This window comes from Pongo abelii, chromosome 18, assembly GCF_028885655.2.
Source record: "Pongo abelii isolate AG06213 chromosome 18, NHGRI_mPonAbe1-v2.0_pri, whole genome shotgun sequence".
Taxonomy (NCBI): domain Eukaryota; kingdom Metazoa; phylum Chordata; class Mammalia; order Primates; family Hominidae; genus Pongo; species Pongo abelii.
In genome coordinates this window covers 7,883,632-7,909,821 of record NC_072003.2, presented here as the reverse complement: position 1 = coordinate 7,909,821, position 26,190 = coordinate 7,883,632, and the positions used below count along the sequence as shown (strand labels likewise).

The window sequence follows — 26,190 nt, the reverse complement described above, 5'->3', positions numbered from 1 at the left end:
TCAGCCTCCCAAGTAGCTGGGACTACAGGCAGGCACCACCACACCCAGCTATTTTTTGTATATTTAGTAAAGATGGGGTTTCACCATGTTGGCCAGGATGGTCTTGACCTTTTCACCTTGTAATTTACCCGCCTCGGCCTCCCAAAGTGCTAGGATTATAGGCGTGATTCACTGTGCCTGGTCCATTGTTAGTGTTTTTAAACGGGGTTATCTATGAAGGAAACACTGAACCATCTGGGTGACTCTTTACATAGGGTTAACTTCAGGATTCCCCCAAACAGCTAATCCAGTTAAGCAATAAGCAAATTTTTTTTTTTAATTAAGGAAATGCCTTGATTTTAGAAAAATCATACCAGCCTGGGCAATGTAGTGAAACCCAATTGTTACAAAAAAATACAAAAATTAGCCAAGTGTGGTGGCATGCACCTGTTGTCCCAGCTACTTGGGAGGCTGAGGTGGGAGGACTGAGCCTGGGAGGCAGAGGTTGCAGTGAGCTGAGATTGTACCACTGCACTCCAGCCTGGACAACAGAGTGAGACCCTGTCTCAAAAAATAAAAATAAAAAAGAGAGAAAAGAAAATCATTTTCCATGTCAACCTCTCCATCTACAGAACCTACTACACTCTATACCCAGCCACTGTGCTAAGAACTCCACTACATCTTCCCAGTAATCCCAACAACCATCTATAAAATGGCTGTGGAAGGCAGAATTGTGGCCCCTAAAGATGTCCATGTCTGTCCTGGAGCCTGTGAATGTATCATATGACATGGTAAAAGGGAATCAAGGTTGCTGATCAGCAGACCTTAAAGAGCGAAATTATTCAGGATCATTAAGATGGGCTCAAGGTAATCACAAGGGTCTTCAAATATGGGAGAGGGAGACAGAAGGGTCAGGTCAGAGTGACCTGATGGAAGAAAGGCTTGCCTGGCCATGGCTGGCTTTGAACTTGGAAGAGGCTGTGACCCAAGGGAGGAGAGTGGATTCTAAAAGTTGGAAAGAGCAAGAAAAAAGATCTCCTCTACAGGTTCAAGAAAAAGACAGCCCTGCTGGCACCATGATTTTAGTCCAGTGAGACACACTGCAGACTTCTGATCGCTACAACTATGAGATGGTCAACTTCTGTTTTTGTTTGTTTGTTTTTGAGACAAGCTCTTGCTCTGTTGCCTAGGTTAGAATGCAGTGGTACAATCATGGCTCACTGTAGCCTGAAACTCCTGGACCCAAGTCATCCTTCTACCTCACCCTCCTGAAACCACAGGCATGTATCACCACGCCTAGTTAATTTTTGTAGAGATGGGGTCCCGCCATATTGCCCAAGCTCATCTCGAACTCCTGGTCTCAAGTGATTCTCCCACCTCAGCCTTCCAAAATGTTAGAATTACACATGTGAGCCACCATACTTGGGTAATTTCTGTTGTTTTAAGTCACTAAGCTTGTGACAATTTGGGAAATAGTAACAGGAAACGAATAAAGGTGAAAACTGTTATCCCCATTTTGCAGATAGTAAAACTAATGTGTATAAACATACAAACTAAACCCACAAAGAGGTGAACAATAATACTGGGATTTAAGCCAGTCTTTCTGGCTCAAAAGATAGGCTTTTCCCCACAGGATACTATATGGCTTTACTTTGAAATATTTCACTTAATTCAGATATCTATTAATGATTATAACACAAACCAATGCTGCCTTAGAAATAATTTGAGAAAAAATGATGATTCCAAGGATACAGACTCAAAATAGGTCTGATAAGAGTTAAGAAAATGAGGAGTAATTAATGAAATATTTCTTGAGAACTCATTGTTTCAGGTGCTATTAGACACTGTCTCATTAATTTCTCTCAAAATTCTGTACAATGCAGACTTTTTTGATGTAGAAGATTAAATATTACAGAGGATGTATCACCTACCAAATCCTTCCCAGTAAAGGGGCAGAGTTAAGGTTTTAGGTCAAGCTCATAGCTGTTTCCAAGTTTGTATATATTCTATTTCAGTATGTTGCCAACTCCAGAAACAAGGATGTTTGTGGACAAAGAGAATTTTAAAGGCTAAATGAGGATGTAAGTTGTGTTAAGTTTGTTCTCCCATTCTATGATCGCTCATTAGCAGATGAAATATTATTTGGAAGCTTTGTTGTAGACAGTGAATTTTGGAACCATATACAACATGGCGAAACCACAAAATTCTAAAATAATTATTTCTTATTTGTACACTCACATACCCACATAGGCAGACATAAAACAGAGAGAGAAGAAGACAGAAAGAGAGAGGAGAGAGAGAGGAGGAAGAAGAGAGAGAAAGAGAGAGGAGGAAGAGAGAGGAGGGAGAGAGAGGAGGGAGAGAGAGGAGGGAGAGAAAGGAGGAAGAGGGAAAGAGAGGAGGAAGAGAGAGGGAGAGGAGAGAGAGAGGAGAGAGAAGAGAGAGGGGAGAGAGAGGAAGAAAGAGAAGGGAGAGACAGAGGAGGAAGAGAGAGAGAGTGAGAAAGAGAGAGAGAGAGGAGAGAGACTGAAAGACCTAACTGCTTATGATAACTGGAAATTGGTCATATGGTTATAACATTTATATTAAATGAATTATTATATCCTAATGCTTGATTTTTAAAGGATGTGAATATGAGAGCTGACATTTCTCTTCCCTTTTAATCCTAATAACCACAATGAATTGTTCCAAGAAGGTTCAAAGCACATTCTGATATCTTTCTGTCACTGTCCCCAATCAGTAGTCAGATGAACGCTCATCTATTCACCCACAAATTCTCTAGGAAGCTTGCTAAAATGCAGAGTCCTAACTTCCACTCTCAGGGACTATTAGTCAGTAGGTCTGGAAGACAGCAGCCTCAGGTACATTAAAAAATGTATAGCCATTTTTGGCGATTATTAAAAAGTCAAGAAACAACAGATGCTGGCAAGGCTATGGAGAAATAGGAATGCTTTTACACTGTTAGTGGGAATGCAAATTTGTTCAACCATTGTGAAAGACAGTGTGGTGATTCCTCAAAGATTCAGAACAAGAAACACCATTTGACCCAGCAATCCTATTACTGGGTATATACCCAAAGGAATACAAATCATTCTATTATAAAGATACATGCACACATATGTTCACTGCAGCACTATTCACAATAGCAAAGACATGGAGTCAACCAAAATGCCCATCAATGATAGACCAGATAAAGAAAACGTGGTACATATACAACATGGTATGCTATACAGCCATAAAAAGGAATGAGATGTTTTTTGCAGGGACATGGATGGAACTGGAAGCCATTATCCTTAGCAAACTAACACAGAAAACCAAACACCACATTTTCTCACTTCTAAGTGGGAGCTGAACATGAGAACACATGGACACAGGGAGAGGAACCACACACAATGGGGTCTCGTAGAGGGGAAGGAGGAGGGAGAGGATCAGGATAAAAAGCTAATGTGTATGGGGCTTAATAACTAGGTGATGGGTTGATAGGTGCAGCAAATCACCATGGCACACGTTTACCTATGTAACAAATCTGCACGTCCTGGACATGTATCCCAGAACTTAACATAAAAATTTAAAACACGTACAGTCATTTCTGAGATATGCAACCCCAGATTCATCAAGATAAAAATGTGTCTGGATACATGAATTCCAGGAAGAAGTGGCTTTCTAATGTGTTGGCTTGCAAAAAATATCAAAGGCAGTAGTACTTCACATGATTCCTATTTCAGCCTCCATTTACCTGTCAAAGTCTCTGCCTATCTCCCCACAACACTTGCATGTTACTGGAAATACATTCAGCTTTATAAGATGTATATTTCTTTTTTTTCTTTTTTGAGACAGAGTCTCGCTCTGTCACCCAGGCTGGAGTGCAGGGGCGTGATCTCGGCTCACTGCAACCTCCACCTCCTAGGTTCAAGTGATCCTCCTGCCTCAGCCTCCCAAGTAGCTTGGACTACAGGCACCGCCCCCACCCCCAACCATGGTCAGCTAATTTCTGTAATTTTAGTAGAGACGAGGTTTCACCATGTTGGCCAGGCTGGTCTCAAACTCCTGCCCTCAAGTGATCCACCCGCCTCAGACTCCTAGAGTGCTGGGATTACAGGCGTGAGCCACTGTGGCCAGTCAGGATGCATGTTTCAAGTATAGTCTCCCGTGTGTTGTTTCATAATGCAATGCCCATCTAAATGCAACCTCCACGAACACAGGGACTGAATCTCTCCCGTTCACTGCCATAGCATCTAGGCCCTGCCCAGAGCCTGGCGGGGAGCCAGTAGCCAATAAATATTTCTTGAACAATGAACGAGTACTAAGTTTTCACCCTGTACTTGAAGTCACTACATGTAAAGTAGCAGCACAAGTAAAAATGAGAGATTCACTCCGATGACAAATGCACTGGATGCTTGTATTTGGCCAAAATGCTGTCATTTCTGATTTCTCTCTTTGGGAGTTAAGACTGCAAATTCAAAGCAGTCAGAAAGCTAATATTGCCACAATATAAGATTCAGTTCACAGTCTGTGCTTGATAATATCATAAATCAATAAAGCAAAACTCCAAACTAGATGGACAGCAATGAAACAAATGCCAGACAGCTAACTATAAAAGCTAACATGTTGGGAAGGTGAAATATAGATGGTATTTGGCCTATTTTTTATTTCCTTAATTGTATGTGTTGGTTTCATTATAAATTATTATTTTGAGAGAGGGTCTTGCTCTGTCACCCAGTACAGTGGTTCGATCACATCTCACTGTAGCCTTGACCTCCTGGGCTTAAGCAGTACTCTCACCTTAGCTTCCGGAGTAGCTGGAACTACAGGTGCACACCACTGTGCCCAGCTGATTTGTGTGTGTATATACATAAAAATACACACATTGTGCGTGTGTTTATATATTTATATATATATGCACACACTACAAATATATTTATATTTATATATAATTTTATTTTACTTTTTTTTTGGTAAAGATGAGGTTTTGCCATGTCACCCAAGCTGGTCTCAAATTCTGGGCTCAAGTAACCTGCCTGCCTCAGCTTCCGAAAGTGTTGAGGTTACAGGCATGTGCCACCAGGCCCAGGCTCGTTTACTTTTTACGAAGTCATCTATTCATTCAGTTACATCAATCTCAAGCACCAATTAATTGGTAAGAAAGAAAGAATTATAGAATCTTGGAATCATATATTCCTATTGAACTGTAGAATGTTATAGGCCTGAGAATTATATGTGTGTGTGCATGTGTATATGCTTAATAAAATGTTTCAATATGCACAAAAGTAGAACATGTTACATAATGGGTTTTATATACCCAGTACCCATATTCAACAGTAATGAAGAGCTTGCTACCATTGCTTTACCTTGCTATTTACCTATTCATTTATTTTCTAAAGTGTTTTAAGCAACTCCAGAGTTCCTATCATTTAACCTCTACTTTATAATCCAATTGTCCCACTAGAAATTACAGATACTTTCTTACAGAACAAGAATGCACAGCTACTCAGGAGGCTGAGATGGGAAGATCACTTCAATCCAAGACTTCAAGTCCTGCCTGGGCAACAAAGCAAGGCCCTATCTCTTAAAAAAAATTAAAAAAAAATAAGAAAATGCTATTATCATGTGTAACAAGATCAACAATAAGATTTACTGAGGTTTTTTCTAAAATAGCCATTTTGATATCTTTGATAGACATGGTGCGCCTATCATGGCTCCCTACTTTTTCTTTTCTTTTCCCCAGTAGGAATTGCTGGGTTGATCACAGTAACTCTCAAAAGCTGGCCTGCCAAGGTGAGGGGACTCTGCCAACAGTAAGGGGAGTGGAGAGAAGCAGATGGGGTATAGGAAGGAACCAACAAGGGATCTGGGTGTTTCAAAGGCAAACCTTCAAAGTCCCCAGCAGACCAAAGGTAGCTACATGAAAGGACCACATTTAGCTGCAGAACCCCCAAGGCTGGGAGAAGAAAAGGAGATCAGACGGAAGAAGCCACAAACAAACTTCACTGAACAGCCCCCTCACCCTAGAGCTGAGACACAAAAGTGTGGGATCAAAACTCTACAGAAGCAACTCGAGGCAAATGGGGTCACAGAGACATCTGTCTATGTCTATAAAGTACCCAAACAGCAGGACGAGAAATAAAAAAGGCAGCCAATGATCCAGATGTTAACCCTAATATTAAGGCCATCCTGATGTCCAGCAATCACAGTCCAGATGTCCTTACGCATGGGAAAGAAGAGGATTGGGGTAGGATCCTCAATGTTCACACTACAGTCAGCCTGGTGGTGCATAACCCCCAGCTGCACATAGCGGCTGCCCGGGGGGGCTTTCTCAAGTCCTGATGCCCAGAGCCTACCCCCAGAGGCTCAGAATCATGGAGTCTGGATTGGGGCTAAGGCATGCATGTTTTCTAAAGCTCTCCAGATCATTCCAATGTGTTTGAGGGCTCTGATCTAAGGCAAAAGCAAGGTTCTTAAATCAACAGTCCATTTTGATAACACAAAAAGATTTTTGTTTTGTGCAGGAGATGGTGGCCTTCGTATTAAATTTTAAGAAACAGATTCCCTTAAATCCTTTAGTTGTATACATCAAGCTATTTCATACAAGACTCCAACTGCCATGTTCTCTTGAAAAAATCAGAAGCTCTGGCAATGTGGGCTGCCTTTCCCTGGGGTCAGTCTCTCCTTTAGACCACTGAGTTCTGCCATATACTTGGTCCTGAGACAAGTGAGCTGGGTCAATCTTGTTCTTAAGGCATGCTGCCATTCAGATCTTTCTGTGGTCTCCCTTTAGATCATGCAAAGAATAATTCAGCTAAGACCACAATGGTGATGATTAGTTTCCACTTGCAAATTTTATTTTTTTGCTACTAGGATGAAGAGTAGACAATGATAGTAAATACTTACTGAAATAAACAAAATTGGGAAACTTCTTTTTCCTTGGGTGGACTGATAAGTAGAAGAAGGGTGATAAGAGCACCGGCTCAAGTCAGGATTCCCAATCTCCAGCTCTAGTTTTATTAGTGACAGGATTTTGGGCAAGAGTCTTAAGCACTCCAGGCCTCAGTAATTTCATTTGCATGTGATGGTGGGGGTGTGTGGGGCATGAGCTCCAGCTGTCTTTTTGATCTTGAATTCTACATTTTTCTAGGTGCTAAATGACAGCAAGAGGAATGCACAGAAGGGATAAAGCAGCAAGTGGAACAAAAAAATTATACTTCCAGCGCATCTTGAGTCTGGACATGGTTCACAGATGAACATATGAGCTGTCCATGCATCAGTGAGTACCTGGCCACCTTGGAGATGAGCCAAATGGAACTGGAGCCAGGAGAAGGCTTTCCCAGGAGTCCCCGCCTGGCCTCCCAGCAGCACACACAACCCTGTCCTGCCGGTGGCCTTTCTGTAAGAACATCACGACATCTTGGAGGTCAGCTGTTGGGGATTCAGCACAGACTGATCCTCTCTCCTTCTAGCTGGAGTCATGAGATTCACCTGCCTTCCCTTCTTGCTCTAGAGAGACCATCCTATACTCAGACAGTTTGCTGTTTTCCTTATAAACAGCTCAGGACAAAAAGCAAAGGCAACAAAAAGGAAAAAGAATACATTGGACTTTTTCAAAATTAAAAACTTTAGCAACTTAAAGACACTATTAAAAGAGTGAAAAGGCAGACCACAGAATGGGAGAGAATATTTGCCAATCATCTATCTTATCAGGAATGAACACCGAGAATGTATAAAGAACTCCTAAAATTCAACAGCAGCAACAACAAACTACAAATTAAAAAATGGGCAAAGGATTTGAACAAACATTTCTCCAAAGAAGACAGACAAATGACCAATAAACAACTTACGGAGTAAATGAATAATGGAGGGAAAGGAGAGACATAGGATGCCTTTGTTCTCCTACCAAGCTCCTTCTAGGTACTTCATTCCTCGATCCCCTGTCCTACCTGACAAGAGAGAAGAGTTGTTTATCTGAATGGTCTGAATTAATGATTTGACCCCATTACCACTAGTCAAGGTCACTGTGCTTTAAAATGCACAAACTGTGACTCTAACCCCTCTCTTTAACATCAAGCTCTAACCCCTCTCTTTAACATCTTCAATTCCATGGGGGCAGAACTGGTTGGCTGAGCAAGGTCCTGTTTGCTTTGATTAAACTCAGCTATATCTTTTCTCCTTCCTTGCTCTTGACCTCAACAAATATACCCGGGAGAATGACTTGAGATGAAGCCTGTCCTACAGATCTGGCCTCTTATGAGTTCTTTTTAATATGTACCTCTGAGAATTCCTGAGTGAGCTAGTCCCAAGGATTGGACTGGGGATAGGATGGAGGAACAGTGATCCTTTTATAGTCTTTAACCGGAGCTAACTCCAAGCATAGGGTGCTTGCAAAACTATGAGTAGAATGGTCCAGGATCCTTATGCTGGTATAGCTTCTTGTATGTAGAGTTCCCTTAAAATTTCTCTAAGAGGAGAGGTAAATGACAAACATTGATTTTAGGACTCTCCTGGAGTCTCGCCAACAAAAGCACTGTAACTCTCACCTTCATCTCCATTAAATATAATCAAGTAGACAAGAAACTCTAATGAAGGTTCATGAGAGAGGGGAGCCTGTAAGAAGCTTAAATACTAGAGCCATATCTTTCTAATTATAGCCCCAGTTGGAATTATATGCTGGTTCAATTCGTCATTCAGCAAAAAAGACTCTTCCATTTCATGATCTTAAAAAAAGTCCTAAGTTGGATATCTAATTCCTTTCTATTCTTCAGTTTAAAGCACAAAAGCTTTAGAATTGGGCTAAAGGTGTTACTTAAATCCCTAAGCTGTTGCTACTCTATAATTTCTGGTCTGACACAAAAAGTTTTCAAACATTGTTTTTTTCTTTCATTCCTCTACCTTCTATGTCCTTTCTCAGGGAGTAACTGCAGCTCTGACTATAATCACATTTAAGAGGCTATATTTTCTCACACTTTTCTGACTCAGAGTATCACCTGAGGGACTTTGTTTAGTCATATTAGAGGCTTTTTCGTAGATCTAATTCCCCAGTTATAATTCACAAGGGCAGCATTTACGTTCCTCTAAAGGGATTTTTTTTCTCTCTTTTTTTCTTACATTGACTATGTCCTTGATCCACATAAAAGGATATAATCGTGCTTGTTACTTATATTGTCTGTCTGTGAGGACAAATGTTTCATAACGAGGCTGTTTCCTAAATGGTAAATCTATCAACTTGTAATTCTATCAGGCCAAGATATTTAGGTGGATTCAGATGTGTCCTGTCCACTGTTTCAGTTCTGATTTCCCCAGAAATGATGGCAGGTTTGTAAGTAATATTAACTGTCTTTTGTAGTAAATTACATCTTATAATCACCACAGCGTTCGTCTCTGGCCAGAGCAGTTATCAGCTGAAGCAAATAAAGGGTTTGGAGACTCTGCTATCTGGTTCCTTTCAGAATGCCAGAAGTCCTCTATAAACACGAGTGTGCAGAATGAGAGGTCATCTTTTGAAAGCTATAATAAAACATGATTGTAACGGAACATGTGACAGGCTGCTTAGCAAAGCAGCCTCCTGACAGTGGCTCAGCTGGAGCTCAATGCTGGGCAGGAGGGTAATGGGGAGGAGAGATAACCAGGTAGGGGAGGACTAAGAACAAAAGCCCTGGGATTCTGCCTGGTGGATTTCGTGTTCATCAGCACCACCATTAATTTCAAGAAAAAATGTGTCTTTGAGAAGACAAAAAGTAATAATAATCTGAATATGTGTCCTACTAAATTGGGTGATGGGTCCCCTAAGGGAAGTGAGAAAAATGAGCTTGAAAAACTCACGAATGCTTCCCTAACCCTCTTCCTCTACGTGTTCCAGTCCCAGCAATGCCACCCAGATGCCCTTTGCAGTTATCTGGGCTTTGGGAAGAAGATGGCAATAGGACAACATGTTGCATACCTTACTGTGAGTTACGGACTGCGTTCAATGCTTTGTTGATTGTGGGTTAACACTTTGTACCACTGACAGAACATTTACTATGTGCTGGGTGCTGTTCTAGTTGCCTAACAACTGTTAGCTCATTTAATGCTCACAGCTCTCTAAGCTAAGTGCTCTCATTAATTGCCTTTCAGAAATACAGAACTGAAGATTGCATTAAGTTAAATGCACCTGCTCAAGATGGCGTAACTAGGTGGTGAGCACCGGGATGGGAAACAGAGTAGTGGGGAAGTCCGGCTCCACAGCAGCAGTTCTGAATCACTCTGCCATATGGCTGCTGAATAGTATTAGTGTCACTAGTAAAGGAATAAAGATTAGCCTGATTTACACGGGGGAAAATCAACTTTTTGCAAGTAAGAAATGTAGGAGTTTTGCTACTGGCTTGAGAGCTGAAGTTCCCAACCACTAGATTCTCTCACTTATTAGTGTTTAAGCCCTTTAGATGTGTCACTTAGTATTTTTTGAAGGTTCTTTGTTATTCTTATTTAAGCAAAGTATTCTGAGATAGATGCTGTATGTTCCCAGAGTACTTTAACTCCCAAGCAAGAGACTTATTACTAGACCCAGGTCACAATTTCCCCAACACACACAAACATTAGAGGACCCCTGGCTGATTGCAAATTTAAAATGGATTCAGAGATGTGGTTTTGCTTTATTGGAAGTTATGCAAAGCCCCAAGAACACTGCAGTTATCAATACCCATGTTCTGGATAATGATTTGCAACACGTCTTTGGATGAGAACAGTAGAGACATGTGGGTTAGAAGAGAAAAATTTGTACAAGTACATGGATAACGCCAACTGACCATATCAGATTATTTGGAACATATTGACTGGTATTTATTTTAATCTAAAAGCATTCATTTTCTCACCTCCCAGAGAAAACCATTATTCACATTATGAGACAGATCTTGTCAATTGTCACCTTACGTGGTGACACTGGGATGGGAAACAGAGTAGTTTTTTTTGGTTTGTTTTGTTTGTTTTTGACATGGAGTCTTGCTCTGTTGCACAGGCTGGAGTGCAGTGGCACAATCTCAGCTCACTGCAACTTCCGCCTCCTGGATTCAAGTGATTCTCCTGCCTCAGCCTCCCGAGTAGCTGGGACTACAGGTGCATGCCACCACGCCCAGCTAATTTTTGTATTTTTAGTAGAGACAGGGTTTCACCATGTTGGTCAGACTGGCCTCGAACTCCCAACCTCGTGATCTGCCTACCTCAGCCACCCAAAGTACTGGGATTACAGACGTGAGCCACCATGCCCGGCCAGCCACTACATATGCTTAAAAGCCATTTTGAATGGTCACATACTCTTTATCATATGTATAGATCATAAACTACAAGTCCTTTTATATTGAACTTTTAAAGTGTTTCTCATGTTTCTCCATTATGCTTAATATTGGAATAATCATCTTTGTATATATCTGTCTGACCTCCTCTTTATTTTCTACAGACTGATTAATAGGATTACTGGGACATGACAAGAACATTAGTTTTATAACACTGGTTGCAGTTTCAGTATGTACTGGCCGATCAATTCACATCTACCTAAACACCTACTAACAGGAGAGTAGTAAAATAAATCAGGTCCATACATAATATAAAATAACATGCAGTCTTTTAAAAGAGTAAATAGTAATTTTAGATCCTGACAAGAAAGGATGTCTTAATTATATAATGGAACGAAAAAAAGGCAAGTTAGAAACTATGTAGTGTCTGATCACATTTAAAAAACCCTACATATTTATGAATGCATGTTCTGCATATAGAAACAGATGTGTGTGTGAAGACATGGATGTGGATACATTTGTATATGTATAGGTGCATCTATAAGGATGCCTTCTGCCACAAGTACCAGAAAACCAAACCTGACCAAAGTGACTATAACCATAAAGATATTCATTTTGTCTTAAATAAGAATTCCAGAATAAAAGGCAGCCCTGGACTTTCTGAGCAACTCCCAGGTGTTAAGGACCAAAGTTCTTTCTACTTTTCTGTTTCACCCTCTTTAGCCCAGTAGATGTTTGTTCTGAGGACTCTGACTTCATGGTACCAAGATGGCCATGGCAGCTCCAAGCGTCAACACCACACCCAAAGGCAAGGCACAGGTAACCATCAGTGCAGAACAAGGTGGCTGCTTATGTGGCTTGCTCCTTTTAAACTGGAAGAAAATCCTGGCCACCTTCCCTGTGGACTTCTTTCTGATGTTTCAGCAGCCAGAATTGGGTCCCTGTTTTTTGGTTTTGTTTTGTTTTGTTTTGTTTTTTGAGATGGAGTCTTGCTCTCAACCCAGGCTGGAGTGCAATGGTGCTATCTCAGCTCACTGCAATCTTCCGCCTCCCAGGTTCAAGTGATTCTCCTGCCTCAGCCTCCTGAGTAGCTGGGATTACAGATGCACGCCACCATGCCCAGCTAATTTTTGTATTTTTAGTAGAGACAGGGTTTCACCATGTCGGTCAGGCTGGTCTCAAACTCCTGACCTTGTGATCCGCCCACCTTGGCCTCCTAAAGTGCTGGGATTACCGGTGTGAGCCACCGCGCCCGGCTGGGTCCCTGGTTTTAAAGGAGACTAGGATATTGAAGATCTCGCTTATCTAGAGGCACAATGGAGGCAGGGAAAGGAAAAGGGGACTCAGATGGCTTTAGGGTATAAAACTGGCACACATTACTGCAAAACAAAGTCTGGGTGAATATGCACCCAACTACTTCTCCACCTCCTTGGATGCTGGAGATGAGATATGAAGATTAGAGAATCGTCCTTAGTAATTTATAAAATTTGCTAGGTTTCACTTTATATCATAGATGTCAACTCCTTCTGTAATTTCTCCAGAAAAAGAACAGAACACAGCAATTCTAGTTACAGCCAGGGTGACAAACAGCCACTGTAGGGGGCAAGAAAATCAAACCTTTACCAAGTTGATAAGAAAGCTTTCCAATAAGTTCCCCTCTTGAGAGCTCATTCATTCAGAAAGCTGTGCTAGTGGCAGAAACCAGGGGCTGCCTAACTTAATGCTGTGTGTGTGTATGAATGTATCAAGGGTGTGTATATTTACATCTTTAGCTATTTCTCTATCTCGATATATCGCTATATATAACTATCAGCTGCTCTCAATTGTAAATGCCTTATTCACCAGGGTACATTTGTGTATTCTGTGTGGCTGTGCATGCATGTATATCCAAGAAGGAAGAAGGGCTTTGCTCAGAGCCTAGCTAAGACTTACAATTCAAAAGACTCGGTAGAATCAACTGTATTTATAATGATTATCTAAGTCACATATATACAACAAACAAACAAGCCTACTGAAAATCAAGTTATTTTCCAGCTCAGCTTTTTATTCTGAAGTTCCATTCTCATTAAGAGTCACCCATCTCTTATCCCAGAGTTGAGGCTGATGCAGAAACTAAAAATGCCAGGAACACAAGAGTGGGACCCCTCCTTTTGCAGTTAATTATTTCCTAGTAGGAGAATTAATATACCCTCATATATTTACATTCTACAAGTAAACAACTGCAATGACGCACCCTAGGGTCAAAGTCAGTATGAAGTACCTAGTCAATTCAGTGAGAAAAGAATAGGATTTTCAATGAATGGTGCTAGGATAACTGGATATCCATATGCAAAGATACAAATGCAAATCCTTATCTCACCACATGCAAAAGTTAACTCAAAATGAATCATAGGCCTAAACGTTAGAGCTAATACTATACAACTCCTAGAAAAAAAAAAAAAAAGGAGTTAATCTCTGTGACCTTGGGGTGAAAAACAGATTCTAAAATATGACACCAAAAGAGTAAGCAATAAAAAATAGATAAATTGGACTGTATCCATTTTTTAATTGTGCTGCTGACAATCCCATATAAGAAGTAAAAAGGCAATCCACAGAATGAAACAGAATATTTTCAAATCACATATGTGATTTTAAAATTTTTATTCAGAATACAGAACCCTTACATAGAACTTAAAAATAAAAAGTTCCATTAAAACCCTTACATAAAACTTAATAAAAAGTTTCCAATAATAAAACTTAATAAAAAGACAAATAGCCCTATTTTAAAAGTTGGCAAAGTATTTTAATAGGCGTTTGTCCAAAGAAGATAAAACAAATGCCCAACAAACACATTAAAAAGATGCTTAAAGCCAGTAATCATTAGGGAAATGCAAGTCAAATCCACAATGAGCTGTACTTCATACCTATCAAAGTGGCTATTGTCAAAGAGAAATAATAACAAGTATTGGTGAGGATGTGGAGAAAAGGGAAGCCAGACACATTGCTGATGGGAATGTAAAATGGTATGCCCACGTTGGAAAACAGTTTGGAAGTTCCTCAAAATGTTAAACATAGAGTCCATATGACCCAGAAATTCCACTTGTAGGTATATATCCAAAAGAAATAAAAGCATAAGTACACAGAAAAACTTGTACTTCGATGTTCATAGAAGCATTGTTTCTAATAGCTGAAAAGTGGAAACAATCCAAATGTTTGACAACCAATGAATGGACAAACACAACGTGGTATATTTATATAAGGGAATATTATTTGACTGCAAAACATGAATTAAATTGACACATGGTACAACATTGATGGCCCTTGAAAACATTATGCTTAGTAAAGAAGCCACACGTGAAAGGCCACATATTGTGTGATTCAATTTATATGACATCCAGAATAGGTAAATCTATACAGACAGAGCAGAATGCTGGCTGTGTAGCGCTACAGGGTGGGGTAAGGGTGTACAGGGTGTGAGTACTAATGGGGACAAGGTGTCTTTCTGGAGCAATAAAAATATGCTAAATTTAGCATGTGTTGATGGTGTGTTGATGATTGCCCAGCTCTGTGAATATATTAAAAACCACAGAAGGCCAGGTGCGGTGGCTCATGCCTGTAATCCCAGCACTTTGGGAGGCCGAGGCGGGTGGATAACGAGGTCAGAAGATCAAGACCAGCCTGGCCAACATGGTGAAACCTTGTCTCTGCTATAAACACAAAAATTAGCCAGGTATGGTGGCACACGCCTGTAGTCCCAGCTACTCCAGAGGCTGAGCCAGGAGAATCGCTTGAACCCGGGAGGCGGAGGTTGCAGTGAGCTGAAATCGTGCCACTGCACTCCAGCCTGGGCAACGGAACAAGACTCCATCTCAAAAACAAACAAACAAAAAACACTGAAGTGTACACTTTAAATAGGTGAATTTTGTGGCATACGCATAACATATAGTACGTGAACCTCAATAAAAACTTTAAAAAAAAAAAAGTACAAAGATGAGCGTGTTGGGTCCCTTGAGTTGTACAACACACAACCTGAACATACTTATTTAGGGTTCTAGCCCAAGCAGTTTAAATAATAAACTAGTTGCCCATAATTGAAAAACAGCAGCTTTTACATTAAAAACCTAGGTTCTTGACTTTTCCTGGAAAATCAGAGGCACTGATTCCTACATGTCAACAATCTGTGAGAGCTCAGCAGCCTCTTCATCTGGGGCATTTATTGCCGAGTTTGCCACAGACCCCACCACCTGCTTCTGTATCTCAACCTAAAATTGAAAGTCAGCCACTATTTATAATCGCACATGCATTCTTGTTTTTCTCATAACATTGGTACATCACACTCTGGGGACTGTTGTGGGGTGGGGGGAGGGGGGAGGGATAGCATTAGGGGATATACCTAATGCTAAATGGCGAGTTAATGGGTGCAGCACACCAGCATGGCACATGCATACATATGTAACTAACCTGCACATTGTGCACATGTACCCTAAAACTTAAAGTATAATAATAAGAATAATAAAAAAGAAAAGACTGAAACTGAAAAAAAAAAATTGGTAAGGATAGGTTAAATGTGGGATCTTGTCTGCCTCTCAGGGTCATGGGAAGTATGGCTGTCTAGATGGTTCTGTTAAATCTGAACTGCATGTTTCCTTCTTCATTTAGCAGCCACCAACATTCAGCATTATTTGCTGGAGGCACCTTCCTGGGCACTTCACGCTCTCACTAGACAAAGGATTTTCTGCTATATATTCTTGCTAAGCTCCTGTCATTCCTTATGAATTGCTGCTCCACTTCAACATGATGAGGACACATTTTGTGGATATAGATGAACTCAAGTGTCCTCAAACAGTGTGATGTTCCCTGGGTAGTTAATAAATATTCAGTCCAAGCTGTAACATTAGGAGGAGGGAGGCTGGAATCTTCCACGTGCATGACTAATCCTAAACGCCAAATTGAACAAAAGCACTGGGGTGGAGTGGAGTCTACAATGCCAGTAAATCGCTAGGCAATGAGAGACAAGCACTTTAAACATCTTTCCTAAATTTCCATCATTCAGAGATCACCTTCCCAATATTGCCATCTCTGTAGTCCTCATTTAAAATCTGACATATGCTGATGCCACCTGCCTTTCTGCTTTCCAATTACTCCTCCTCTCTGTTCCAGTGCTACTGAATGGCATCCCTCTGTAAAATAAAGAAAAAGTAAAAATCTTACTTCTTTCAAACAATTCACCTTTTTATTGGCATACATTAAATTTTGAAAAATAAATGAACAGGGCACTCACATTACCAGCATAATTTGAAAACCAGGAAAGCTATCATGAAGAGAAGGAACCTATAAAAACAAATAGGACCAAAGCAAAGCCACAATCCTCGATTCTAGATGGATCCCATTGTCAGCCTGAGGCTCAATTCTCCCTCTAGTACAAGGAAGACTGGCAAATGTCATCAAAAAGAAGCGATCACCAAACTGAATATTTCCTCTTGAGGCATCAGGAAACTCTCAGGAAAAAGGATAGGCAGATCATTTTTTTTCTCTGTGATTCCACATGATTTTAACCCTTTCTTTTAGTGCCTGAACTGACTATAACACCACCTGGTAAAATTACACCCTGTATTGAGCAATACATTTTAGGGAATACAGGAGATCCAGTAGGGCAGAGAGAGATGGGTACATGGAAGAGGGTGATCTCCACTCTCTTTTTTATTTTATTTTTTGAGACAGAGTTTCACTCCTGTTGCCCAGGCTAGAGTGCAATGGTGCAATCTCGGCCCACTACAACCTCTGTCTTCCAGGCTCAAGTGATTCTCCTGCCTCAGCATCCCAAGAAGCTGGGAGTACAGGCACCTGCCACCACATCCAGCTAATTTTTGTATTTTTAGTAGAGACAGGTTTTACCACGTTGGCCAGGCTGGTCTTGAACTCCTGACCTCAGGTGATCCGCTTGCCTCAGCCTCCCAAAGTGCTGGGATTACAGGCATGAGCCACCGTGCCCAGCCAATGATCTCCACTCTCTCTGCATAATCACATACTCAGAAAATCCCTGAGAAAGAACAGCTAATCAGCAACTTGCCTTGATGAAAAGAACTGGAATCCAGTATTTTAATGCCCAGGGAACATTTGCCTACTACAGAATAACCCCTATTTCATCTACCAGGGGAGCTCTCTGTGCACATCTATACACAGGTGGGTACACACACACACATATGACCTTTCTCAGGGGACTATGAGCTTCAGAACCAAACAGATAGCAAATTCCGTCACTTAGCAGCAGAACTTCCATTTCCCCATATGTATATGTTTTCAAGGCAAAGAAAGCTATTACATGGTGGAGCCAGTATTTGGACTCATGCAGTCTGACTCCAAAGTCTTTCATCTTATTCACTATCCTAACCTAAATGTACAAATGCATGGTCTATTTTACCACTGGTCATTTCTTAGGACTGTACAATTCTTGCCATGTAAAATACACCCTCCCATATGACACTGTTGTTCCTGTATTATGAAACAAAATATTCTCCCTAACTATGAAGCACCCATCCAAAGACCCTTTGTGGATAGCTAAGAGAAAGGAGAAGAAATGTATAACTGCAGATAATATCCATCATGGAGGAAGCTTATAATTAATATGTATGCAATGTCCAACTTACTGCCTGGTACCACACAAAAGAAAGCCCAATGTCTGGTATTTATTATTCTTTCAATTTTCTGAAACTGAAATATTGCAGAGACGTTAAAGGAGGGACAGAAAGAAAAGAAGTTGGAGAGATACATGTGAAATTCTGGCTGACTGAATCGTCCTACCCTGACACTGGAGAATGTGTCTAAAGTCTCCAAATCTCCAATTTCATACACATGAAAGTCTGAAACTGTTAAGTTTTACAACTATATGATTAAATAATAGGATGCTTAGGAAGTCATACAGCCTGTAGTAGACACCTAGCAAATATTACTTAACATCTCTGTCTTCTGTGAAGCCAGTTCCAAATATAAAACTCCAGTTCACAAAGCAAATGCATTTTCTCATGTCTTTTCCCAAATTCTTTCAAAAGGGTTCCTTCATGTAAAAGATGTTAATCTTGTTTCAAAAAGCGAGGTTTGTTAGTGCATTTAAAATGCATCTCCTTCTTCATTTACAAATGCAGACTCTGCTTTCTGGGCAATTTTCCAATTAAATATAGTAGTACAAATTAGATAGAAATTAAGCTGTAGAAAAAGCAGAAGATACTAGAGTTGTCCCGTGTCACAACAGCTAAGATTAAGACAGAGAGCTACTGAAGAAAAGCAGTTTCTATCGTCTGACAAAAATGACTGGGTCACTCCCAGTGCATAAATGGTCTCCTCTCCCAGCTCTACCAGGAACTCAGGCAGGGGTCGCCCTGCTGTTCTTTTTAGAAAGGGCTCTGTATAATATGTATAACACAAAGGTTTTTCATTTTCCTTTTTTTGTGAGACAGAGTCTCACTACGACACCCAGCCTGGAGTGCAGTAGTACAATCTCAGCTCACTTCAATCTCCGCCTCCCAAGTTCAAGTGATTCTCAGTGATTCTCATGCCTCAGCCTCCCAAGTAGCTGGGACTACAGGTATGCATCACTACACCAGCTAATACTTAAAAAATATATATTTTTAGTAGACTTGGGGTTTCATCATGTTGGCCAGGCTGGTCTTGAACTCCTGGCCTCAAGTAATCCACCCTCCTCGGCCTCCCAAAGTGCTGGGATTACAGGCATGAGCAGCCATGCCTGGCCAGGTTTTTCAATTACGAATGTATTTATTGTATAATATACAGTGTGCCAACTCTTAGACAAAGAAATCTGAGAATAATCACAGCACTTAATACACATAGGCTATCCTGCCCAGCTCACAATTATACTTGTCCACATCTTGCAAATGCCAAAACCAAGTTCAGAGAGGTTGTGTAACTTCCCAAAGTGTAGTCCAGCATTGGGACTCTTGCGGTGTGACTCCAAAGTCTCTCATCTTACCCACTATACTAACCTAAATGTGCAAATGCGTGGTCTACTTTTGCCACAGGTCATTCCTTAGAAATGTACAATTCTTGGCATGTCAAACGCACTTGCCAATATGACATAGCTGTCCATGTATTATGAAACAAAATATTCTCCCTAATTCTCAAACACGCATCCCAACACCCTGCAGGGACAGCTAAGAGAAAGTTGAGGAAATGTACGACCATCGATACGTACCCTCCTCCCATTTTCTAGAAAGATTCCTAGTATGCATGTAAATATCCTCTGAATGCAGAGATGAAGAGGCCTCCAGCTAGGCACCATAAAGCCAATTTAGCTTCTTAAGCTGAGAACTGCTTTGTGAAATAATCCTGTAGAACTCTCACTAAATGAGTTACAAACTAGTCGCATGGGGCTCTCATTGAATTTACTCCCGAAAGCTATAAAGGACAATTGTCTCTGAACCAGGTACATCAAATACAGGCCTGCTACTGTGTAAAAGCATGGAATTCTATACCACCTACACACACAAAGAAAATTAGCTTTTGATTGAAAGGAAGCACTATTGAAAACCCCAGGGAGGTGGGAAGAAACAACAAAAATGAATGACACCTACAGGCAAATCCAATGGTTGAGGCCATTTGGCTAAGGACTTTCTTAGCCTGAAAGGGGGAAAAAAGTACAATTTCTGAGGATCATGAAAGATAATCGAACTGAATCAAAGAAAAGTAGTAGCTCTTGAAATTCTAAACAAGGAGAATTTAAATATGCCATGTGAACATAAAAGTTCCCCATACTCCATTCTGAGTATTTAATGCTGAAAAAATGGTGATGCATGCAAAACACTATCATTCTTCTCTCAATTGTCACTATTTCAGTTCTCTTTTCTCTTTCCTTTTTCTCTTTGGCCAAAAGACCCCCAACCAAGACTTAGAGCTACTTCTTGGCCTTTCTATCAGAAGAGGAGTGACTCAAAATTGTGGTCATTACTGATTCTTTTCTTCAAGCCCATGATGTAGCTACAGGTGGAGTTGAAACTGCCTGTGTAAAAATTATAACTGAGAAAATCGAAACAGTGAAAGAGAGATATGACCTAACTGGCTCCATCTTGCTTCTTACCTCCAAGCTGTCCTTGTTCAGTTATGGGCATAGGCTGAACTAACTTTGGAAATAACCTAGTTTATAGTTTAACTTTGAAACAAAGATGAGAACAACCCTTTCCCCAAACAAGCCCCCTTTATGCCTGGGAACTAGACTGCCTTTGCAGGACTAACAAATTAGCCACAAGATTAGAAATTATGGTTTAGGAGTCATGCAGCTAGGAGCTGCAAGATTTTGAACCTCCCCAGACTGCTCCTGGGATAACATCACTATTGTAAAATCTAAGATCAGTGGTCGAGATATTTTGCAGACTCTGCACTTGATGGATCAGTGGGTATCACCCATATGGATCAACTGGCTCATCTGGTCTGTGGACCCCACCGAGGAAGTAATTGCATGTATTAATTTAACCCATTTAAACCCAATTTAAGCATTCCACAATATATATATATTTCAAAACATCCTGTTTTACATAACATACAATTTTTAGTATCAATTTTTTAATGTTAAATATTTTAAAGACTCATTGAAGAAACCTTTTCCCTTTCTTCTATAATTACATGGTAATAGTGCAGTTAATACAAAACCCTGCTTCTTAGGATGGGTAAGCAACTGAGATCTGGCCAGGACTTATCCTGAACACACTTTAATTAATACAGAAATAATTGTGTATCATGTCTCCTACATGATACTTCTACAATACTCATGCATACCTATTTTACAGAATTTCCAATGCACAGACCTCTACACAAATTGTCAAAGCAGGAGAGAAAGAAAGAAGAAAAAACTAAATTAGTTTTGCTGTGATGACCAGCAAAGGTACACCTGTTTTTGCCCCCTTTGCACTGCAGTGAACAGGTGCATGATTACAGTTATCATTCCAAGCATTCACCATTGCTTACTGCATTATTCTTAAAGAGAAAGAGTCTATGTCACTGATCTAACCAGCAACACAGCACTATCACAAGACTGGAAGAGTCCTACACAGCCCACTGCAGGGAATTAAACAGATCTCAAAGTCACAGAGGCAAGGACCTTGCAAAACATGTCAAGATGAAAAATGGCACTTGAAACATGTCTTTTGAATGTGACATGGGGGATCTAAGGTTCTATTCAAAGGGGACCGAGAATACAAGTCAACCTTAGAATTAAAATTGAAAATAGAGTCGAAGTAAAAGGCAAGAAGAGACGATTTCAAAGTTTTTGAGCCTATAACAGCACCTCCTCACACCATAAATGTGTGTAATGACAATGCTTCATGGCAGCCCTGCAAATGTACCTCTTATTTCACACATACATGATGATAAACGTTTCCTCTTCTCTAAGATAGGAAAGATGATAGTTATCTATTAAGGAATCATTTTGGAAAAATAGCCTGGAGGACATTAGGATTCCTGGCACTGCCTTAGAATAATTTTTTTCTTTGCATGAGGCTGCCGGAGATTAAAATGCTAACCATTGTGTATTATTAAAGTGCACAGAAACGCCAAGCTCTCTGTGTCTCAGAGAAGAAGCGATGCCTACAAGGCCTTGACCGGGTTCTGCCTGGGAATCCGCTTGCCTGCAGTTTTGGTTGAGCATCCTTATGGCTGATTCCCCTTTATCTTAAGTAAGGCAAAGGGAAGTTGTCACTGGTTTTCAACACAGGTCCCCAATCTCTGCCCCAGGAAGAGAGAACATGACCAGACATCTCATTGTTTGTTGAAACAACAGCTCGGAATGAGACATCGGCTGGAGGCTGCTGGCAAAACCATCTAAGTTAATCCCAATCCTTCAGTGATCGGTGCCATGCTGGTCCTCCCTTGGTGGGTGGCAATTCACATCTTCTAGCTGAGGGTGGAAGGACTGGGAGTAGCTAGAGGTCATTCAGGGGTGCTGTATTTTAAAAGAAAACACAGGCCGGGCGTGGTGGCTCAAGCCTGTAATCTCAGCACTTTGGGAGGCCAAGGCAGGTGGATCATTTGAGGTCAGGAGTTTGAGACCAGCCTGGTCAACATGGCAAAACCCTATCTCTTCTAATAATACAAAAAAGTATCTGGGTGTGGTGGGGTAGGGCAGTAATCCCAGCAACTTGGGAGGCTAAGGCAAGAGAATTGCTGGAACCCAGGAGGCAGAGGTTATGCCTGAGATCATGCCACTGCACTCTAGCCTGGGTGAAAGAGCAAGACCACGTCTCAAAAATAATAATAATAATAATAATAATAATAATAATGAAAATAAAACACAGCTTTTCTGCTGTTCTCTGCTCTTCCAGTTCCTAACTCACTGAGCTCCAGATAATGAAAAAGTGTGGTTTGATCACACTCAGAGTACTACCTTTGATGGGCCCTAAAACTTCATCTACAAGACTTCCCTTTGTTTTACAGAGAAAATAGATGTAATTACACCAGGGACAATGCTTACCATACAATAGGAACACAAAATACATTAGGAGACTCTGACCTAGTTATGTTTCTTTCTGAATGGTCTTTCAGTATTTGCAGTTGACTTTATTTTTGTTAAAAGAAACTTCTACTCAGGAATCCTACATTTTTGAGTTACTTTTTTTAAAATGTTGTTGTTGCTGTTATTATTGTTTATTTGTTTTTCAGCTTTCTCATCTACCAAACTGGAGCAATGAAGATACAATCGTCTTTCTTTACAAACAAGTGCAGCCAAACTGATTAGCCTTTAACATTTTCCAATCCTATTATTTGTAGATTCCCCTACTTTTCAATGAGTAAATAAAACAAGCTGGGCATGAAACATTTATTTTGGCATCACACCAACCTAATTAAACTGCAGTTTCATTAGGCTGCAGCAGGCTGCTGAAAAATAATGTAATTGACCTATTAAAAGTTACTACTTCAGTTCAGTTTTCTGAGCCACAAGAAATTGCACTGTGATTTAAAATACCTAGTTACCTTGACAAAACCAGCCAGAGAGCAAAGAACTAAGAGTTACAGAGAATGGATACAATCCAATTAAAAAGGCAACAGGTAACAAGATGCTCTCCCCAATCCCAGTTACTTGCAATAAAGCAATAAAATGTAAAATGGAAGCTAATAAAGTTCTAGTTATTTCCTCCATTGACTAAGCACTGTTCATACACAAGGCTAGTGTGAGATGCTCCCACAAAACTTAACATTGCAGTTGTGTAAGGAGCAGACATTTGTTGATTGGCTGGTATCATTCCTCTTGTTTGGCATCAGCAGGCCCATTGCTCTGCATGCAACCCACCCATTTCTCACTCTCAGACCAGGTGTCTCAGGGAAAGGTAGTTCCTGGTCCTGAAGTTGCACATGTGTTCCAAGCTGGCCAATCAGTGCCATGTGCCCCGGAACACAGTGACTTATTTATGCTAGGACCCATTAGAACTACTCCTGGGACTTTTGCTGAAGCAACCAAGAAATGAGATCTCTATCTTCCAGCTGGTTTTCTGAGTGGAGAATGCTGGCTCTGATACTATCCATCCTCTTCCTTATGGGGAGAATTTACCCGAGAATGGAGTGAAAACCAAAGAGAAGGGTGAGAGACAGAGACACCGAGCAAGAGACAAGAGAGGAGAGAGAGAAGAGTGAGGAAGAGCGAGGTCCAGAATTAACAGATTCAAGGAAAGGAGAAAAGAGGAGGGGAGGGAAGAAAAAATGCAAATAATAATAATAATTGAACTGTAGCTTAGAAAACCAGCTGGAACTGTAGCTCAATTCACTTTCTGTTGAAATGAACTCTAACATTTCAAAAAGCGGTGGGGAGGGGAGGGGAAGCTAGGAAAGGTGAGGGAAGGGAAAGAGAAAGGGAGGAAAGAAGAGAAAGGGAAGAAGGAGCGGACAGGAGAGGAAGGAGAAATGAAGAAGTGAAAAGAGAGAAATGGTGGAGGGAAAGAGAAAGGAGAGAAAAAAAGACTAAATCCTTATTTTATTTGACCTCTTGGATCTATGATGTCATCATTTAAGTATTTTAAATGAATTTAACCTTTGATTGGGGAGGTCCAGAATTAATAGATTCAAGGATGTTTTATGCACCTGACTCCATATGCAGTGTTAAGGCCTTTGAGGTCCAAGGGCATCTAAAAATTGAAAAAAAATTATTGGCGCTAACATTTCAAGGAACAAAGATAAAATTAATAATTGCTTAATTATATTTCTCCAAAATGCAACATTATGTCAGCATCATTAATTGTTAAATTTAGTGTTCATAAATATTTTATTATGTTGGAAAATAAGTTGTACATTATTTTTCTCTCATCAGAATTTTCAAGTTTATGCAATGATTACTGAGAAATAGTAGCTAATCATAAATTCAATGAGCTATTAAGAGTTAATTCACTTCAATGGCAAAGTGATAAAAATTCTTTGGAAATTTTTACTATCACAAAATTGTGTTTTATATTTAAAAGGGGTGCATTTTAATATGTCTTAAATCAGCTTTCTCAGCCTCAATGCTATTGCCAGCTTGAACCCAATAATTCTTTGTTGGGCAGGGAGCTGGTCTTTGCCTTGTTGGATGTGCAGCAGCACAGCACCCCTGGCTTTTCCCACTAGATGCTGGTAGCATCCCTTCAACTGCAACAACCAAAGATTATCAATATCCTTTGGGGAGCAAAAATGCCCTGGTTTGATAATGATTGGTTTATATGAATGCCTAGGGCAAAAGAAATCCTTGACATGTTGAAATGTCTCTGATTGTGTTGGACATGTAATCTCAGTGGCATCCTTTGAGGGATGTAACAGCAAAGCTAAGAATCTGGGACACATCCAATTTTCACAAAGTTTGAGAGTTCCCAGTAAAACCTGCCTCTAGTTCCAGGTGACCTCCATAAGCACAGCTGTGAGTCCCTCATTAAGGAGCTAAGCAGGACCCACGAGGGAGGCCCCCTTAACAGCCTGGGGATCAATAGATCACCTGTTTCTGAGGTCATGTAGTATTTTCATAGAGAGGCAACATGACTGAAATGAGATCGATCTCTGCCTTCTGCCCAGGAAGGGGCCATCCCCTGTCAGCACTCACCTATGGTTTGCTTCACCTCAGCTAGACCATCAGAGCCCAGGGTAGAGGTCTGCACGGAAAAGAGCAAGGCTTGTTTCCCAAAACAACAGCCAACACAGCTGGGGGAAGGAAGCCTGTACCAGCTGCCAACAGCAAAACCAACAAAATAAGGGACCCTCAAAGACTCAAACAAATAACCACCGTCTCCAATGAAGAGGAAGGCAAAGGTGTTGGGTTCATGCTTCACAGGGATCACCAAAAAAGCAAAGAGACAGAACCCTGTGCAGGAGATAAATTCTAAAGTGGCCAGACTTTGCAACTCACCAAAGGGGAAGCTTCCCTGGGTCTTTGGAAATCCTACTTGAAGAGGCTTCATTAGGGATGGGCATGGCGCAGGAACTCATTAGACTCTGGTTGGCCCACGTCGACCCACCTGGCACTTACAGTATGTGGGGATAACTCAACAGGCACAGCATGGAAAAGGAGAAGGGAAAAGAAAATGAAGTGGGAGAAATATTTACAGCATTCTTCTAAATCACATTTTTCACATTCTTCATCCAAAGCAAAATATATTCTTGATCAATGCCTCAGAAGCTTGCCTTTGCAATTATGATTTTGGAAAAAAAAAAGGGGGGCCAAAAAAAAAAAAAAAAAAAGCAAGCCCAAATGAGATATCCAGGGTCTTTCTGGAAAAACTGAGTTCCATTTAGGCATCAGTTAAGACTTGACATGTTTTGAGGGTCTTAGTCTTTGGGGATAACAGCATCTGAGTCTGAATCTAAACTCCAGTGCTTCATCAGCTTTGTGGGGCCAGGGAACTTACTTCTCTGAGCCTCAACTGGTCTCATCTCTGGAAAGGTAAGGAGAATAATGATGCCTACCTTGCAGGTTTATGTCTGAGTTTACTTTATATACCCCACAAAAGAATCAACCAAGATT

The 26,190-nt window shown here is 40.7% G+C and overlaps 1 protein-coding gene across 30 annotated transcripts in view; it reads right to left on the bottom strand.

Annotated features, from left to right (window-relative positions):
• The window catches only part of RBFOX1 (RNA binding fox-1 homolog 1), a 2,503,848-nt gene that overhangs the window by 1,113,863 nt on the left and 1,363,795 nt on the right, over positions 1 to 26,190 (bottom strand). The window contains exon 1 of one of the 30 annotated variants that reach the window (XM_054533121.2): positions 16,274 to 16,844. The gene's annotated coding sequence lies outside the window, so the exon portion shown is untranslated. 30 annotated transcript variants of the gene reach the window in all.